This window comes from Diabrotica undecimpunctata, chromosome 1 (genome assembly GCF_040954645.1).
Source record: "Diabrotica undecimpunctata isolate CICGRU chromosome 1, icDiaUnde3, whole genome shotgun sequence".
Taxonomy (NCBI): Eukaryota; Metazoa; Arthropoda; class Insecta; order Coleoptera; family Chrysomelidae; genus Diabrotica; species Diabrotica undecimpunctata.
In genome coordinates, this window is record NC_092803.1 from 124,965 (window position 1) to 145,077 (window position 20,113).

The 20,113-nt window shown below is 32.9% G+C and overlaps 1 protein-coding gene across 1 annotated transcript in view; it reads left to right on the plus strand.

Annotated features, from left to right (window-relative positions):
- The first annotated feature begins 3,085 nt into the window (after positions 1-3,085).
- LOC140442963 (uncharacterized) overlaps positions 3,086-20,113 on the plus strand; it is a 122,211-nt gene continuing 105,183 nt past the window's right edge. The window contains exon 1 of the mRNA XM_072533950.1: positions 3,086-3,423. The gene's annotated coding sequence lies outside the window, so the exon portion shown is untranslated. The remainder of the gene's footprint in view (positions 3,424-20,113) is intronic.

Sequence of the window (20,113 nt, forward strand, 5' to 3'; positions counted from 1 at the left end):
ATCACTTTCACTTGAATTTACAATAAATTGTTGTAAATAATTGATAAAACTAATATTGTAACTAATACGGCAGCCATCTTGCCGTTATAATCTGTGTACGCAGTATCAATGTATCTAGCTTTTTTGATTAAATTTCTTTGGTAATTATCATCATTTCTCACACCTCGCCGTTTTTTTCTAAGATTATCTGATTATTTTCGTCCAACTAGACACATTGTCAGAAAAATGTAATTATATTACTCTTAACTGCACACATAGAGTCATTACAACAAAAACATGATTCATTTAACCTCCATAAAAAGATTAAAGAAGCGGCAGGCTTATATAAACACAAGAACACTGGATTCCTGACAGATAATCAGGGAAACATAGTACTGGAAATAGAGCATAAAAGAGATATTTGGATTAAATACGTAGAAAAAACTTTTGAAGATATACGAAGTAACACTGGTATTACAACAAACCCCAATTGCGAATCTGGACCACCATTTACAGTCAAAAAGCACATCAAAAGCACCAAAGATGGTAAAGCAGTAGGCCCTGATAATTTTCAATCAGAATTCTTAAAACTTATGGACTATGATGGCATAAAATGGTTGACAAATATATTTAACAGTATATATGATACGGGCGTGGTTCCCCAAGAGTGGTTAGTGTCAACTTTTATAAATCTTCCAAAAAAACCCAATGCGAGAAAGTGCGAAGACTATAGAATTATAAGCCTTATGAGCCATTTACTTAAAACATTTCTAAAGGTCATTCACAAAAGAATATATACAAAATGTGAGGAACAACTAACAAGAACACAATTCGGATTTCGTGATGCTCTGGGAACACGGGAGGCCCTTTTTGCTGTACAGGTGCTATTTCAGAGATGCAGGGATGTAAATTGTGACATATACGTATGCTTTATAGATTACCAGAAGGCATTTGACAGAGTTAAAACATGACAAATTAATGACTCTAATTTATCAGAAACATTTACTACAATCAAACGGCCAAAATCAAAATAGAAGACCAGTTAACTGATAAAATTGCAATAGAACGTGGAGTACGACAGGGCTGTATTTTGTCTCCATTGTTGTTCAACATTTATTCTGGATGGGTATTTAAGGAAGTTTTAGACGCTTGTGCGAAAGGAATACTAATAAACGGTGAATGGTTGAATAACATTAGATATGCAGATGACAATATAGTTTTTGCCGATAATCTGAATGACTTACAGATATTAACAAATCGCATAACAGAAGTCAGCAACAGATACGGACTAGCTCTTAACATAAAGAAAACCAAATTTATGACAATTAGTAAAAAACCAATACTAAACGCTCAACTTACAATCAACCAACAGAATATCGAAAGAGTCGAGCAATATACATATCTAGGCACCAATTTAAATAGCCAGTGGGACCACTCAATAGAAATTAAACAGCGAATAATAAAAGGAAAAGCAGCATTCGTTAGAATGAGAACCATTTTCAACAGTCAAGACATATCATTAAAAACAAAATGCCGTCTATTGAACTACTACATATTCACAGTTCTGCTCTACGGAATGGAAGCATGGACACTGACTGTTGCATCTATGAATCGGCTCGAAGCTTTCGAAATGTGGTGTTATAGGCGCATCTTACGTATATCCTGGGTTGACAGAGTTACTAATGTGGAGGTCCTGCGTAGAATGGGGAAAGAATGTGAAATTCTCATGACCGTCAAAAGTAAAAAGTTGGAATATCTAGGACATGTAATGAGAAATCAAGAACGTTACGGCCTTCTCCAGCTGATTCTCCAAGGGAAAGTAAATGGTAAGAGAGGACCGGGAAGAAGACGCATTTCCTGGCTTCAAAATTTACGAAAGTGGTATAACACGACTACCACTGAACTGTTCCGCGCTGCAATAAATAAAGTAAAGATAGCCGTGATGATCGCCAATATCCGGAACGGATAGGCACTTTAAGAAGAAGAAGAACTGCACACAGTATTGAAGACTTGCACGGGGCTTGCATTTTAAACCAAAACATGACAAGGTCAAATACAACATGACACAAATTTAAATATTTATTTCTCAAAGGGACTAAGTTAGTTTACTTAGGTCCTTTCTGCGCTAAACCATTATTTTCTCACATAGAAATGCAAGTAAGGAATAATCGAATTTAGTTCATTTCTGCACCAAACGGTAGGTTTCGGGTCAATAATTAATTTCACATATTGAAAGAAAAATGGCCGAAATAGCACTTAAGCCCTTTGAGAAATAATCGTTTCAATTGTTGTCGGTAGGTCACTCTGAACAAAAGATATCGAATTTTTGCCGCCGAGTTAATACAAATTTTATTTAAAAAATTTATTTCGTGGGAGTAATTGACATTCTAAATCGACGGTCGCTTCAATCGTTGTTTCTGAGAGAACGGTTCATTTTACACAAAAAGTGCTAATTAATATTTTTGTCCAAAATTATCTCAGCTAAATTTGAAACATTTTTTTCTACCGCGTCTAGATTATTAATCTACATAAATCAATTTTTTTCGTTCTCCCCCTACAAGGGGTGGTTTTAGGGAGAAGTCCGAAGATTAGAGAGGCAAACTTTTTTGCATCTTTTTTCGGTCTCAAAATTGACATTCTCAGCAAAAATCAGCTTGTTCGTATAATTTTTAGAGAGCAATCTATACTACTATGCTGACGATTGTAACCGCTAAATTGCATCTAGTGCAATTGATAATCCTTATCCGCTATAGCTCAAATACCACATGATTTATTTTTGGTTTCTACTATTATGGAATCCAAAAAATACTTTTAATTTTAAGAACTAAACATTAAACATTGTTTTTTTTTTCTAATAATTATAATTTAGTGAGTATTCTTTGGAAACAAAAGCCCAATTAGATTGTTTAGAGTAGATATTTTGAACTAATCACCCTATACAATATGCATAAAAAACTCCACTGGCTGTATCGCTTGCCAGAATAGGGAAAGTCACTGCCATTCCATGTTTCCATCGATTGGCAAAAGGTAGTTTTGTCGCCATACCGCGCGCATGTCCACGAATCTACCCTTTTTTCGCTGAATATCGGCAAACCAGCTTCCTTTCAATGGCACACCGAATTTAAACATGTCCCTATACGTTTGATCACACACGAAATAATAAAATAATGCTGAATGAAAAGTATTTAGATGTGATAGCTCCCTGATAAATTTCTTATTATTTTGTTTAGTTTGCGGTTTAGTGGAAAATGTGGTTCGACACCGAACACTTCCGATGTTGCATGTGTCGTAGTCGGTGTTTTTTGGCATTTGCATTTGCAGATTGACTTGGTCAGCTGTTATAGATGGAGTGTTTGTGTTTATTTGTGAAAAACTAAAGAGCAGTCGCGAGTTGTGTGTTAAAATGTATCGAGATAAATGGTTTGACAATACGACTGTGTAAAGGTAAGATCGAAAACACTATTTTGTCTAAAGGAAACTAAGGCACTATTGTCATATTGGAGTTATTTTTGTATTAGAATTATAATTTTATATTAACAGTTATTACTAAATATATCATCGCTCAAAAATAACCTAGGTATCTAAAACAATAAAACTGCTTTGATGTATTGGTATGAGTCTGAGACATGGACAATGAATGCAGATTTAACAAAAGATTTCCTGATTTAAATGTTAGCTTTAGGAATAAAAAGTAATTTCTTTGAATAAACATATAATAATTATTGTTGAATATTTTTTGGTAGAGACACAATCTGTGGGTATTTCAATATTTGTCAGTTCTCGGTTCCTCGTTAATAAAATTGTATTTAAAGTAGTAATATTTTAAAAACTAAAGAAGCTAGAGGTTGCTGAAAGATGTACTTATGTAAATAAGATGGAAAATTCTCAAAAATTTATTTTGATTTTCTTCTCCCTCAGTTCATCCATTTTTATTAATTTTCAAACTCTACAACTGCAATATTAGCGTTTTATCATAGATTTATGTATTTATAATGAAATCGACATAAGTATACAGGGTGCGGTATTAATGCGAGGAAGTCATATTACTCCTTTGTCATACGTGATACAAAAAAAAATATTAAGGTAAAACTTAGAGCATTAGATAGGACCATACTCTAAAAATATTTTCAAATTTTTAGAGCAATATTTTCAGCTCAAACAGCTTGTTTCTAAAAAAACTGATGCGATTCTAAGTGAGATTTGATAATTTTGAGCAGTGTTAATGATTGGTCTGACATTATATTATATATATTATAACAGAAAAATAATAAAATTAACAAGCTATTGATTGCATGTCTTAATTCATAAATTGTAATAATTCTCAAGTTCTAAATTTTAATATTATTTTGAATTAGTTATTAGAATTATAAAAGATAACTGGGCACTATCAGAGACTATCAGCACTATCAAGAATATCTTTATTTTCCCGTTTTTTCAATTAAAATTGATAAATAATTTACGGAGATATTTGCAAAAAAGCAGTTTTTTGCACTAATTTATAAATTTTATTAATTTTTTTATTAACAAAATAAAATGTTATTAATACATTTAAACCTCGAGGAATTACCGTCTTTTAAATTTGTTCGAAATTTCCCCCCGATCGGCCAAATAGTTTAAAAGCTATTTAATTTATTTATCACTGAGGCTAATTATTTAAACTATTGAACTTGCCTATCTATGAATGATACTAGACACATTTCGCAAATTTCATAGGATTCTTCAAGGCTTAAACTATCTCAGAAGTTAAATGCATATTGCGTTTTCATCGAAATTATTTACAAAATAAACGTTTGAAAAAGGGGTATTATTTTTACTTATAAACAATTGTAATAACTTTTATATTTTTCAAGCTACAGACTTGTACGCACAACCATTGGATAGCTGGTAAAAAAACTCACATTAAAAAAACCTTCTATGACCAATAGGAACGAAGTTAGCGACTATTTTTTTAAAAATCGTATCTCCTTTGTTTATAAACATTAAGAAGCAAAATTTGCACAAACTTTGAATGAAAATCTAAACTTTATATAGAAACTTATAGCTATAAAATTCATCAAATTTTTCAAAACTTACAGCCCTTCGAAACAAAGGTACTTTCGAAAGATCGACATAGGAAAGTGGAGGTGAAACTGTTTCGGCTCCGTTTTTTTTTTCGACATTAGAACTTCAAATTGAAACACAGGAAAATTTACATTATCTCGGCATAAAAGCCTTTAGGAAGGAAAACATAAAGCTTTAAATTATTTGGTAGTATATAATTAAGTAATCCAGTTTTATTAATTAAACGTATTGTTTCAAGAACCAACTATGATTGAAATGCCAAATGGTGGTAGTTAAGATTTCTTTCTTAGATGGCGTCGTTAGTTTACTGGTCAAACGGCGTGACTTGTCATCATAGCCTTTTATATAGATAGATTAACAAATTAAGGATCAGTCTAGATTATCATATATTTTTCACAACCATCCTAATCAAATTTTATTTAATTTTGTTGCAGTTATTAATGTTTGGCTAAAAAATCACGAATAACTCACAAATTAAAGCAGTTAGGTTAGGTTAAGGAATGCTTAATAAATAATAAAGTATTATACAAAAACATTTTATTACAATACTAAAATACAGGGTATTGTATTTAAGAAAACTCAGATAATACTCATTCCAATCTTTGATCAACCCTGTATACAAAAATGAAATATTCTATTATGCTAATAATTTTAGACAATAGTAGACTATATTAAAAAATAATCTTTTAAACTACCTCGTTTAAAATTGCCAAAGCTGATATTGAAAAAACGAGAACATCGGGAAGTCCAAAAATGTAAAAATATACAGTGTGCCCTATATTATGTATATTCTGAAAAAAAGATAAGTTTGTTCCACCCCATCAATATGGGTGACACTGTAGATTTTAAAATATTTTACAGTATGCTCTTATCTGTGTTCCATCTTTCATCAAAATCATTTTTTTTGTATCTCTTACGACAAATAAGTAATTGAAATTCTTCGCACTTATGCCGCACCCTATATAAATTAGGATTGCCTAAACATTTTTGATTTCCAGTATTTCTACGAGATAAATATGAACTTTCCCTTTTAATACCCTATTCATCTATGTTTCGATATTTCGGCAATACCTTTCTTATCTGACAGAATTTCCAGTGCTTATAGCAAAATCACGAGGCAAACCACGGAAAGACGAAATAGGATTCAATAAAATCATGATGAAATATAATTTTCTGTTTGAGGGGTCTGCAATATGAAGGTATTTCGCAAATATTGCATTTTCCACATTGTATGTAATACCCAAACAACCTAAATCGCGTTCACCCTTTTGTATAATACAAAGAGAATACATATAAAACTTCCTGGCTTACTGAAGCGAATTTTTCTATATATACATACATACATACATACATACCATACACACACACACACATATATATATATATATATATATATATATATATATATATATATATATATATATATATATATATATATATATATATATCCAATAGAGTCCATAAAAATTCCAATTATTACGAATATCCTTCGAAGCGATGGAAACAAAATTCTAACCTAGTGTTTTGTTGTGCTACATCCTACAACCATTCGCGTTTGCATATTTTTATGTTTAAATCTCTGTAGATAAATATGCTGAACTGTACAACCTTTATTTAAGCTCATTTTTGCGAACGTTCAGCATTTTTCCCAATTTATCGTACAATCTTTGTTAACATAGTGGCCCAATATTTAGGTCATCACTATCACGCTCGGACTAAAGCAGATATCGACTAGGATTAAAATTTTTATATCAGGATATCGCCGCTGCATTCGTTCCTATACAAAGTAATATCAACAAAAAGAGGCAAAATCACCGCTCCAAACGAGCGCTGGGTATGAAAAAAATTGATGAAATATGATGTTTGCCAAATGAATACGGCGTAAAATTTATTTTACTTATACCAACGGTAACCAAAATTTTTAAATACATGTTAGATACAGAGAGAATTAAAATTTCTTAATAAAGAACAAAATGTATATTACTGTTTCTATTATATCGTAAATAAAGTTTAATTGAATGTGTGAACTTTTTCAATTATATCCAGTGTTATCTATTTTTGGATGTCCGCTACAGTTTTCATCAATTGTACTCTTGCGTAGTTCTTTCAATTTTGTGATTCTCTATATTATGAGAGAATGGGAGACTTGGACAGATTTTAGATATACTATCAAAACAAGGATTAGAAAATTAATTTAAGCGCATACTATATTTTACCAAATACAATACATATTAACTAACGTCTAGGCAGTTTTTCATTCTGTTAAAATGATTATAGTCCTTATGGGAGAGTATAACTCACAGAGGTGCTTCTGTCCATAGTCTCTTTACCCTCAAGAAGACTATGGCCAACCATAAAGGAGATAATGGACAATACATTTCGCCAAAACAACCTTTATTCTTAAGAAAAACTAGTATAACATTGTATATTCAGAAACGCATATTCATTGTATATTCAGAATTAAATAAATTATTCCCTCATATCTTGCTCTATTATCTTTAATTGGTGGTGGTAGAACTACTACAATGTCAGTAACACAAACTGTAGCTGTAGGCTCAGAAGTGAAACTGAATCTGTTTGATGGCATATTTTTCTTTAAGAATCTGATCTCACAATCTGTTTGATCCACATTATCAACGACTGCCACAAAATTTCTAACACGTTTTTTCGAAAAAATTTGGTAACAATGTAATCGCCCTTAGAAATTTCTGTGTCTAGCCTTTCTTCTTCTTATTCGAAACTATCATCTCACGAATTATCGTTGTACTCTACTTCATCACTCTCGGAATCCGATGATTCCTCCTGTAAGATTTTCTTCTTAACTTCTTTCTTTTTCTTATTTGCGACTATATTTTTTTCTTTCAAAGATTTCTCAAGTAGATTCTTCTCTGGTGTGTCGGTTGCAATCATACATCGGCCTCTTTTCCTACAACTATTAGAAATTTTTTTAGCAGGGCTTTTGGATAGGGCTGAATAAGTTCTGGAGATATAAAATTATTTGTGTCTTGTAATGAGTTGTTTTTAGGTGGTGTTTGCGGATCTGAAATTTCCTGATCTTGAACCGAACTTGTAGATCCAGAAGCTATATTGTCAGGTATAGGACGATGTGTGACAGATGAAGATAGAAAATCCTCTTCAAAAAATATATTTTTGTCAAATGGAACAATCCCTGTAGATCGAAATCCAGATTTTATATTAAATGGATTAGCTACTCTGTACCAAGACTGAAAACACATCAAAGGTAGATCGTATATGTTCAGGGTTTGTCCAGGATAAGAAAGCATCCATGAATCTGCTGCCTGATTAAAAAAGTTTTAAATGGAACGAAAACAGTTCGATCCAAATTTGTCCATTTGTTCGACGTTGGTTCCGTTTATTAGAAGATTCGTTATTTCTTTGAGTTTTCGATATTCTCATACATTTCGTCTTCTTAACGTTCATTGTTAGACCATACTCTTTTCCATACTCCACTATTCTGGTCATCAGTCTCTGAAGATCTTCAATATTTTCGGCCAAGATCACAGTGTCGTCCACATATCTAATGTTGTTAATGGGAACTCCATTTACCTTTATTCCAGCTGTTTCACCCTCAAGAGATTTTTTCAAGATATCTTCGGAGTAGGCATTAAAAAGAATTGGCGACAATACGCATTCTTGTCTCACTCCACGTCTAATTTCAATTTCTTCTGACAGCTGTTCGTTAACACGTACTTTTGCTCGCTGTTTATAGTATAAATTTGATATGATCCTAAGGTAAGATATACATTGAAGACCATATAGTTACAAACGAAAAAGAGGAAGGCCACAAATGCGATGGTCAGATGACTTGAAGAAACAGGCAGGCCCGAAGTGGATACAAACTGCCTACAATAGAGAGACGTGGAAGAAGGAAGAGGAGGCCTATGTCAAAAATTGGACAGCAAGGGCAGTATAGATATATAGATAGATAGATGATCCTGAAGTCGTTGTAGTCAATCTTTTTTGATTTCAGGACATTCATTAATTGATCATGTCGTACTTTATCGAAAGCTTTATTATAGTCAATAAAACATGCGTATATATCTTGATTGACGTCCAGGCATCTTTGTATCAGTATACTAAGTGAAAAAAGAGCTTCACGCGTTCCTAGACCTTTGCGAAAACTAAATTGTGTATTATTAACGTCTATGTCTAGTTTGTGATATATTCGGTGATGGATGACTTTTAGTAGTAATTTTAGCACATAAGACATCAAGCTAATGGTGGGGTAATCGCTGCATTTGCTTGCGTTTTTCGTTTTGGGGAGACAAATAAAAATCGACGTTAACCACTTTTTGGGTAATACGCTTGAATTATAAATTTGGTGCAAGAGTGTCACTAAAACATCAATATAAAATTTTATAAGTGTAAATAAAACAAAAACTGTAAAGGTTTGTTTCGAACTACCCTTGAATCGAACAAAAATCCTTGACTGAAATCGACGAAGATGTGTTGCGGCATAGAAAGAAAATTCCTGAAAATACGACGCTGACTCATGCTACTGATGCATGGGAAGGAATATTCGATGAGCTATTCTTCGGACTTTTGGCACCGGTGTGACTTTTTCTAAACCTTGTTGTCTTTTATTATCCGCTTGTTTGCCAGGAATTGTGTACTTTTGTGTGATAAATGAGTCGTATCCGACTGGTAACCTAAGTTATGACTAGCGTTCTAAAATCTGCAGGATTGAATCGATTTGTGAGGATGTTTGAATGTTTTCTCAGTATGTCCTTCAGTGGAATTCAGTATTATACCCATTTTATTACGTATTTATATGTCGATAGTTTTCTAATTTAGAAGATTAAGATTTATAATAACGATCTTAACTTTATTTAACTATATAAGAGAAATATCCAGAAATGCATATTCTTATACACGTCCTAATATTTACTCGGTCCGATATAAAACTTCTTGCCCTTCTCTATTACATACCAAGAAAATCTTTTTCCTTTAAATCCCACATCCAATCCCAAGAGGCGCTGGTCGTAACAGTGCTTTATTTTCAGAGTAAAAATTTAGATTGTATTTCACAAGTTTTAGCCAGAAAAATGGCTCGAGTTATGTTGTTTTCTATTTTTCTTTTCTCTTTAGATACGTAAATGTACCATAAATTCCGACGCGACAAGAATTTTGTGGATGAATGTGCAAAAGTTGGTTCAGTGGCGGGAAATGTGATCAAAACATGGAAGATCACATTTATATAACGATTTAAAATTTCTTGTGTGTAGTGTGTTGTCTTACTAACTTTTATGACACTTTTAATTTCGTTTTACTAGTAGTATTTTCTTTATAATACCTCTATGAAAAATAAATCAAATTAGATGTATCCGAGAGCAAAATACTAGTTTAAGAAAAGAATGTCAAAATGAATACCAATATGAAAAATGAAACAATATAGCAAAGTTCATTTAAGTATTATACACAAAACTTATTTGATACGAACTATTTATTTTATTATTATTTTTACTATTATTTTTCTTATTCCATTGCCTGCATCTGTAGGGTCCGTAAGTTGTCTATTCTCATCTCATCATCTATTCTGACTTTCATCTTATTGTTTTGATAGACGTTTTCGATTGTTTTTATAATTTATTCAAGAAGAAGACTAACCTCAAAATTGATCACTTATATGTTTGTTATGCTCGTGATTAATTTCCCTAAATAAATTAAAATAAGTAATTAATAGTAACTATTTTCATACAAAAACTGAAGACCTAATAAAGATCTTTAAATCAAGGTTGTTGGTTTGGCAGTATCATTGTTCAGACTTAGTTTTTTCTGAACCAAAATTTTTGAGATTATATTATTATATTGTTAAAATAAAATTTTGTAAAAAATATTTAAAACCAATTAATGATGATCAAATTGAGAAAGCTCCTAGATGTGATAGCTGTCGTGTTGTTTTCCACTTGAAGAAGAAATTCTTGGTCTTTGTGCAAGTAAGCAGAAAACCATTGTTGTTCAAAAACGGATTATTTTGTTCTTTTGCGAAGACTGTGTGCTTTCCTTTAAAAAATGCCTGTATTAATTAACGAATTCATTCAACTAAAGGAGCAAATCATATCCTTAAAGGAGAAGTTAGACACAGTTAGGTTAACGGAGAAGTTGAGGATCGTGCTGAATGTGCTAATAATTTAATGATGTATGGCATCCCGGGATCCACAAGTAGTATTATTCAAGAAAGAATAACAGCTGGTAACAGCTTCCATCTTTAACAATATTATTCTTGCCCAGAACAATGTGGTGAAGATATTGCATCGAGTGGAACTGGCATCTGAAGAAAAAAACAGGCTAATAAAGGTGGTGATCAAGCGCAATCACATTGAGTACTGCATAAAAATAGGTTATGATAAAACGAAACTTCAATAGGAATAGTTTAAATCTGTTTTGACAGAGTTGCGTATTCGAGAAGAGAAGAGAGAATCTGACTTGACTATTAAATTTATAAATGGACTTCCGAACACTTGCTAAAAAACCTTCTTGAGAAAACGAAACTCAATAAACACTGTTTCTATTTATTATCAAAATCTTGGGGAAATACGTACTAGATAAGATGAACTTCGAATCTCCATCTTCCAAAGTAACTATGATGTAACTTAAGAACTAGCACTAAGCAGCGTGGAGGAGAATTTTGCTACGAAACCATGTTAAATCTGAACAAATTAAATCTAACATTAACAATGTTGAGCATCTGTTTGTTCAAGTAGATTAAAAACTTGCATCATTTATCTTGGGTGGCGTATACATAGCTTTGATCTCCTCAGAAGATATTTACCTTAGTCATTGCTCGGCTGTTGAAACTATTAAAAACGTATCCCTATATTTATTTGACGACAACAATTTACCACTGGCTTCTTGGGATTACTCAAATGAAGAGGGCTTGCTCGTTGACTGCCCATAAAACTATCCAGCAAAGCTAGTATGCGAATGCTTCTCTTACCTAACCCTCAGACAATGAAATAAAATATCAAATAAACAAAGTATTTTTGAATCGCATTTTCCACAATATTGAAGATTGTCAGAAACTGTCAGTTTACGAAGAATTTAACAATTTGCTTGTAAAAAATGATTATTATACAGATGTATTACATATTTAAGTCTTACTCGATTAAAGATTAAAAATGTATTCGTTTTAACAAGTATATGTGTGACACCTATTAATGGTAAAATTATACAGAAGTATTATTTTTATTTTCAGTCACAATTCCATTTCCATATTTTTCTTCCTCCGAAATTCCATTCCAGTAGTTAGGATATCATCCACAAAAGTACATTTTGTTTCCTCCCTAGACTTACCTAAAAGAAGTAACTATACATCTTCGACCAAAGTTCCCCTCGTTCTTTATCGATTCTAGTAGCATCCTTACCGTTAAATTTACCTCAGAAGTGGAACTGCTACATGGACAGGTCTAACGCTAAAGTCTCTACTCAAAAATAAAACGATACCCAAGCGATTTTAAAGTAATCGGAATATATTTCGCTCTGCATAGACCAGCAAAAGCGCTCTCTTGCCAGAAAACTGTTTGGAGAATTACGTGTGTTCGCGAGATGCTACTTTGTTTGTGTGTCTCCTCAGAGACTCTCTCTTCCGGAAACTTATTAATTAGTTTACCCGGGATACGGGCTTCTAAATAAGGCGTTCGCTCGTAGTATAAAAAATAAACAGAAATGCGGTGATACTTTAAATTATTAGACACCAGAGAGTTTCTATTATAAAATATTTTCAGTAACCTTCCAGGGATGCATTGCATCCTAATCGTCTCTTTCCTTTCTTGTTCTTTAATTATTATGTTAAGATGGATATTCCTGAGAATAACTGGAATTAATGAACAAGACTTGCGAATTATGTCAGAATTATATTGGTACCAAACGGCAACAATTAGGTAAAATAAACCACACAATATCCGCAGATAAACGAATACGACGAGGAGTACGAAAAGTTTGCGTCTTATCACCACTATTATTTAATCTGTATTCGGAATCTATATTCAGAAAAGCATTAGTCGAGGTTCAAGGTGGAATCAAAATTAACGGAACCAGCATAGACAACATCGGGTATGCTGATGATACCGTCCTAATAGCAAGCAACGCACAAGAACAACAAAATATAATAAATGCGGTAGTTCGTCATAGCGAAATGTTCGGTTTACATCTAAATGTGTCCAAAACTAAAATTTTAGTATTTTCAAAGATACCAACAAACGTACATTTGTACGCCAAGGGACAAATAATAGAACAGGTAACTTCCATAAAATATTTGGGCGCAAATATCAACAGCTAATGTAACCCAAAAAAAGAAATCCTGTCAAGAATCGAAGACGCGAGAAAAACACTCATGAACATGAAAACAGTTTTTACAAGATCAGACCTTAGACTAGAGCTCAAAATTCGAATGATCAGATGTTATATTTTCTCTGTTTTGCTGTATGGCTGTGAAAGTTAGACAATGGACTCTGAAACAGAAAAAATAATAGATGCCTTTGAAATGTATATATACTGCTGTGAATTCCATGGATACAAAAAGTACCAATGGTGAGGTACTTCAGCGCATGAGTAAACAAAAAGAATTACTCAGCATAATCAAAGAGAGAAAAATATAATACTTAAGTCATGTGTTTATAGGTAAAATATATGAATTACTCCAAATCATATTGGATGTAAAGTGCAGGGCAAAAGATCAGTTGGAAGACGCCAAAACTCGTGGCTGAAAGATCTGGGGAGATGGTTTGACCGCTCATACACAGAAATCTTTCGTGCAGCAGTTTCCAAAGCTACAATTGCCATTTGGATCGCCAACCTTCGAAAGGAGACGGTATAATCAGAAGAAGAAGCTACTTTACTGTCCTAGGTATTCCCAATGGTTCACCTTAGAATCTAATAATTATTGCACATTTCACTGTTGTGGCTAGGTTCACTGCCCGAATTAAAAAACTGACATTTATACATTTATCACTATGACATAAGTACGAAATTGTGAGGGTCTACCTAATAACCAATATAACTTCTTGTATTTCAGTTTCAGTTCTTTAGTTTACTATTTGATATAAATATGATATAATTGATTAATTTACTACCCAAATGTAGCTCTAGGAAAATAACTGTTTTCTTATACGGGAAGATTTTATTGTTTAGTCTGAATGATTAATTATTTATTTTTTTTGTAAGCGAAATCGATATGTGAAAATTTTCTTTCATTAATTTTGATGCGCCATTTATTAATCCACGTGTTTATTTTGTTCACTGCATTCTGCAATTTAATGTCTGTAATTGTAAATTCAGGTAGAGAAAGTTTGGTGCCATTAAAAGGATATTGAAATCAAAAAGGGATTATACAAATAATTATATTGTTTGTATAATAAAAGAAGAATTGCAAACAATTTTGAAGGAAAGGTATAAAACCGAAAAGACCAGATTTTTGAAATATGACTTTCTATTTTTAAAATACCAACAGAAAAATTATAAAATTAAAAAAAAATACACAAAAGTGCAATATTTTTTCGTTTTACATTCATAAATATTTTCCAAATTATAATTCTGTTATAAGAGCCGGCACATAACATACGATTAAAATATTGACAACATTGTGGTTATTTATGAACTATAGAAAGCACAGGCCTATCTCTTAACGCTGTCATCTGAATGTGAATTTCATTATAAGAACGTTCTTTAACCAACGCAAGGTTGCCACTTGCAAGGTATTGGACGTGTTGTTGATTTATATAATATACTATACTTTATATAATATCTATTCTCAAAAATTAAAATTGCTACCTTTATCATCATACATCAACAGTTTACATACCTTTATCATAAATCAACAATACAGTAATAATTTTTTTTAGGAACCGACTCATTGCTGCTCGAACTATCTCAATACTTACTTCCTGCATGCCCCTCGAGCTACGTTGCTTGCTTAACGTTGAATATGCAAAGTTATCATTCTCGTATTTAGTCCAGAAACTTCGGGACTTGCGGTAATCTAAGTGGATACCTTTCCAAGAAAGTTTCGTCAAAGCAATGGGCTAAGTGACTAATGTACGTGCTTTATGCAAGACGAAATTATTCCCGCGGGGAGACGTTCAGGTATCGTTTTGTTAAAATAATTTACATCTTCACTTGAGTTAACGTCAAGATAATCTTTATTACATTAACCACGCTATAAAGAGCTATAAAACAGAAAAGATTGCGATCTTTAAAATATACACAAATTTTTTTATGAAAGTCGCTGACAAAATGTATTATTAAAAAATTCCAACAGAAAAAATAGCGGACAAACTACAGTTGGTTCTGTAATATGAAAATTCTCTCTCTCTCTCTCTCTCTCTCTCTGTCTCTCTCTCTCTCTGTCTCTGTCTCTCTCTGTCTCTCTCTGTCTCTGTCTCTCTGTCTCTGTCTCTCTGTCTCTGTCTCTCTCTCTCTGTCTCTGTCTCTGTCTCTGTCTCTGTCTCTGTCTCTCTCTCTCTCTCTCTAATGACGCTACAGCCCAAATCGAAACTTGGCCCCTTTCAAACTATGCTTCCAATCTTGCCGGTCCCGCGCCGATCTTCTCTAGGTTCTCACGTCTAGTAAATTTTGCGCGTCTGCTGCCACTTCATCCTCTCCCCTTTTCTGTAGTCTTCCTTTTAGTCGTTCGCCCTGCATTTTACTATCAAGGGCTCTTTTTGATAATCTTTTGGTCTCCATTTTCACTACATGACCAACTCATTGACTCGAACCAGACCTACGACTCAATTAATAGACATATTATGTCAAATATTGCATAGCTTTAATATCCTCAAAAAATATATCCGACTAGTAAAAGCAACAATGGACTCAACTGTTGCTAAAAATGATCAAGAGCAACTGTCAGAGTACAAAATGAGTTCACTGAGAACTTTTCAATAGTCGAAGGATTAAAAGGAGACAGCTACATGTGAAAAGACAGCTGAATATAGGAAGAGATAGTCTCCTAACAAATAAATCAATACGGATTACCGCTTATGCCGATGACATTACCATTATGTCTCGAACAGAAGAGGTGACAGAAATATCTTCACAATTAAAAACAGGGGTACAAGAGACCGGACTAGATAACACAGGCAAGAGCTATTGAAAAAAGATGCACAATTGAATTAGAAGACTATATTGAAACTGTAGAAAGTTTCACACGTCTATAGGAGTTGCATTAAAGAAGGATACAATAGAAGAAGCAGAAATTCAAAGAAGAATCATAAAGGGAGGGAAACACAACTTATTTTTCACTAGTGCATGTGTTCCTTTCCAAAAACACACTCTGAAGATCTAAAATCAGGGTCTACGAAACTATTATCAAACCAATAGTATGTTTTGAATACAAGACATGGTTAATGACAGAAGACACAAAACGAAAGCTGGAAGTCTTCGAAAGAAAAGTCATAAGGAAGATATTTGGACCTATTAACGAAAACGGGAGTATGGAGATCCAGGTACAACCATGAACTCTACCAACTGTTCAAAGATGCACCGATCTCAGAATTCGTTAAACGTCATTCCTCCATATATTCCTCTTAAATTTTCTACTAGAAATGTTTAAGCACTTCTTCGCAATTCTGTGTAAGTGTCCACGTTCGTGCTCCATATGTCAACACCTGGTTTTATTAGTAGTAGATGGTCAGTTTAATTTTTAACGAAATAGAAAGAAAACCCAATGTCAAATATACAAAGCCCTGACCAGACCTTAACTCAAATTTAACAAACAAACAAAAAAAAATACTCAAAAACATTGTGTATAAAAAAGTTGAATCAACTTAATGCTTTCTTATAAACAATATTTTTGGTGTTTTTGCGGTGCGTAAATATACAATGATGACGGTTTTCCAACGCGCGAATAATTCTCGATGCCCGAAACATGGACACTCTAAGTTAATTTGCTAAACTTCCAACGGTTAGCCTTGCGGTTTGTTTATCGTCATTGTAAAAACTAAACGCACGGGAATATGTAGACGCTTAAATCAAACGGTACGTTCGTTGGAATCATCGGTATACGCTTGATCAAGTCATCATCTCCTTTTAATTTTTCCTTGATCGTTGCCTCAATGGCATTATTCATTAGCCTTTTCACAGTAGTCAGTCTCGTTCCATTGCTCAGTCGAGGTTGATTATTAATACGCAGCATAGGCCGCTTTTTTGCACGTGTTTTTGTCGCCTATAGCGTGGCGATACAAAACGCGATTTTTGTAGATGAAACAAAACGAAACTTTTGTTTAACCTTTTTTGTTGCTTTCAGATAAAATTTGTTAAATAGATCAGTGACCACCGTACCGTGCAATAGGGAACTGTGTATTGATAAAAAATAGATCCGAATGATATATATTTGATATACAAATATATAATTGTTCACCCAATAAATAATGCAAGAATCCTCAGACGCACATACACTACATCCATCACGAACCGATCGAAGCATTAGCGACAATAAACACGTTTAAAAAGTACCAATTGATGTTAATTGACGTTGATGCATAAAAGGGTACATATAAGACAATTCCTTGGAAGAACGCTGCGTTTTTTGTGGCCACGCTACAGGCGACGAAAAACGCGTGCATAAAAGTCGCGTGTCAACTATCTTGAACGACAACAACGTTCCTAGAAGAAAATTCTGAATGATCGTATTAAAATCATAAACATCTGTATTTTGTGCCGCCAATATTGCTCGTTTACTCAACAAATTATGGATATTGGACTGTTGCGCTGTGTTCGAAAAAACACGTTGAATAAGCTCTTCTTTCAAGTCTGTGAAGTAACAGAAATCTGTGGGGCATGTGATCAATACGATCTTGAAGCAAAAACACCCGTGTGTTAGTTGTCAATTGGAGCGTCTTTAAGTGATGCCACAAATTGAATTACTTTAGGCATGCGTTTAGTCTTCACTGTACAGAACTTTCAAGTTCTGTACGGTGCCTCCAAAGACCTCTTGTAGGCCATCGTTCATTCGTTCCAAACGATTAATTTGCATACTTCAAAAATCTTCTTCATTGTGTAATTTTTGGTGATATGGCAAACGGGTGTTTCATTGAATTGCATGTTTAATGTAATTTTAAGGCAGTATGTGTAGTTCGTCCGTCTTCTAATAAAGTTGCAGATATTCCAGATGAAGCCAACGCTAGGGCTACTTGATTTTGCGATTTCATCCTCGCCATTAACAATAAAATTAGGAATGTTTTTCTGTTCCTTCCGGATCATCAGGGAAGTAAATTCAACCAGATCCAAAACTTGGACGGTACAAAAAGAAATGAACGAATACTAAAAATACCTAAAATAAAAAGCGTAGATGGTAAAACGTAGAAAGGAAATTTGCAGGCCATCATACTATTCATTAAAACATGGGAGATATAATATACCGATAACATATTAACCATCATATGAATATAAAATAGAACGAGAAATGATGTATCGGAGATTTTAAGAAATATGTTGCAAAAAGAAAGATGACAACTACATTGTAGTAAAAGATTATAATTTTACTCTGCTCTGCTCTTAAATATTAGCCTGTAATGCAATAAATATAATGCATCACTCTAAAATCCCTATATTATGTTCTGAAAAATCAGTAAACCTGGCAACGCTGTTCCCCATCGGTGCTTATTTGATCATACAACGCCTCACGAAAGGTAGAAATTTTATAGCATAGTATATTTACCTTACGGATCCCGTTTCTCCACTGCAGTCTCATTTTTATATCGAAAAGCCAAATACTGACATTTTTATTCCAAATTGGTATTGGAAATCTTTAAGGAATAATAATGTATGGAATCCTGAAAGAAATCAATTGCTGTGCATATCCTAATAATTGTATCTTGCTCTACAAAAAAAAAGAATGTAAATAAAAAATTAATAGAAGGTAAATCAGTACACATTTAGGACGAAAAGGAATAAAAACACACAAAAAATTTAATATACCTGCTATATCAATCATAAAATTTTTCAACACCACAAAATTATACCATATAAATGATCAATATCTATAAAAAACAGATTAGATGTTCCTTCGGTCCTATGAATTAATGAGAAAAACTATTTCTATTTAATCAACGATAAAATTTATAAATCCTCTCTGACTAACCGTGAATGTTTTTTGAATCTTCTTATAAAAATTAATTTATCATTTGAGTTGCTTTTTCGTAAGCTAAAATTCAATACAATTGTGATTCTTGGAGATCTTTGCTTACACACCTTGTCTGCTACCACAACAAACTTTCATTCACTACTCACTTTTTTTATCACCGGAAAAACATATATTAATTTTTCTTTTGTAATTTTACGAAGAAAGAATTACATTTTCCTCTGCAAATCTTCTACGGAACTCTCGTCTTATCCTTTCTCTTTCAACATGTAACCTCGCTTCCTTTTCCTGTCAATTTCTTCAAATCCATTCCTAGACCAATCATACCGCTCAAACAAAAAACATATCAAGCCAATTTTTGGCTTTTCTTTGGCCAATCAGATATTTTTTATCTACTCACTCCATCCTATTATATAAATTTCTTCCTAAAGGTCCCTTGTTAAAACGTCTGAGTCATGGTATAACCTGAGGAATAACAAATAATGAAATCCATTGTTTTCGGGCTGAATAGAAACATTTTACCCAGCTTAGCTTGTTATATTATACAATTTATACATCATATCGTCCAAAAGAGCTTACTTCTATTTTATACAAATATCTATCAGGGTGTAACCTAATGTCACTCTTGTGAAGAGTCAAGCGGCTGGAAACTTTTTGGGATATATAGGTCACACCTCCCACATAATTTTATTTAAGTGTTTATGTATATGTGTTTTAAAGTGTTTTAAATATGTGTTTGTTAAAGAACGTTTTTTAAAAACAATTTTGGATAGTTTTCGCCATCATTTGTAGGGGTCAAATGAGTTGCTCATTTCATTTGATAAACATCACGACAACTAACCTTAATTAGTGTAAGATGCAAAATAATTCTTTTTCTGTATTTTGTACTAATGTTGTTTATTGTAATTGTAGCACCCTGATGATGCAAATAAAGATTTGCGAAAGCTTGGTAAAATAAAAAGAGTACTTCTTTGT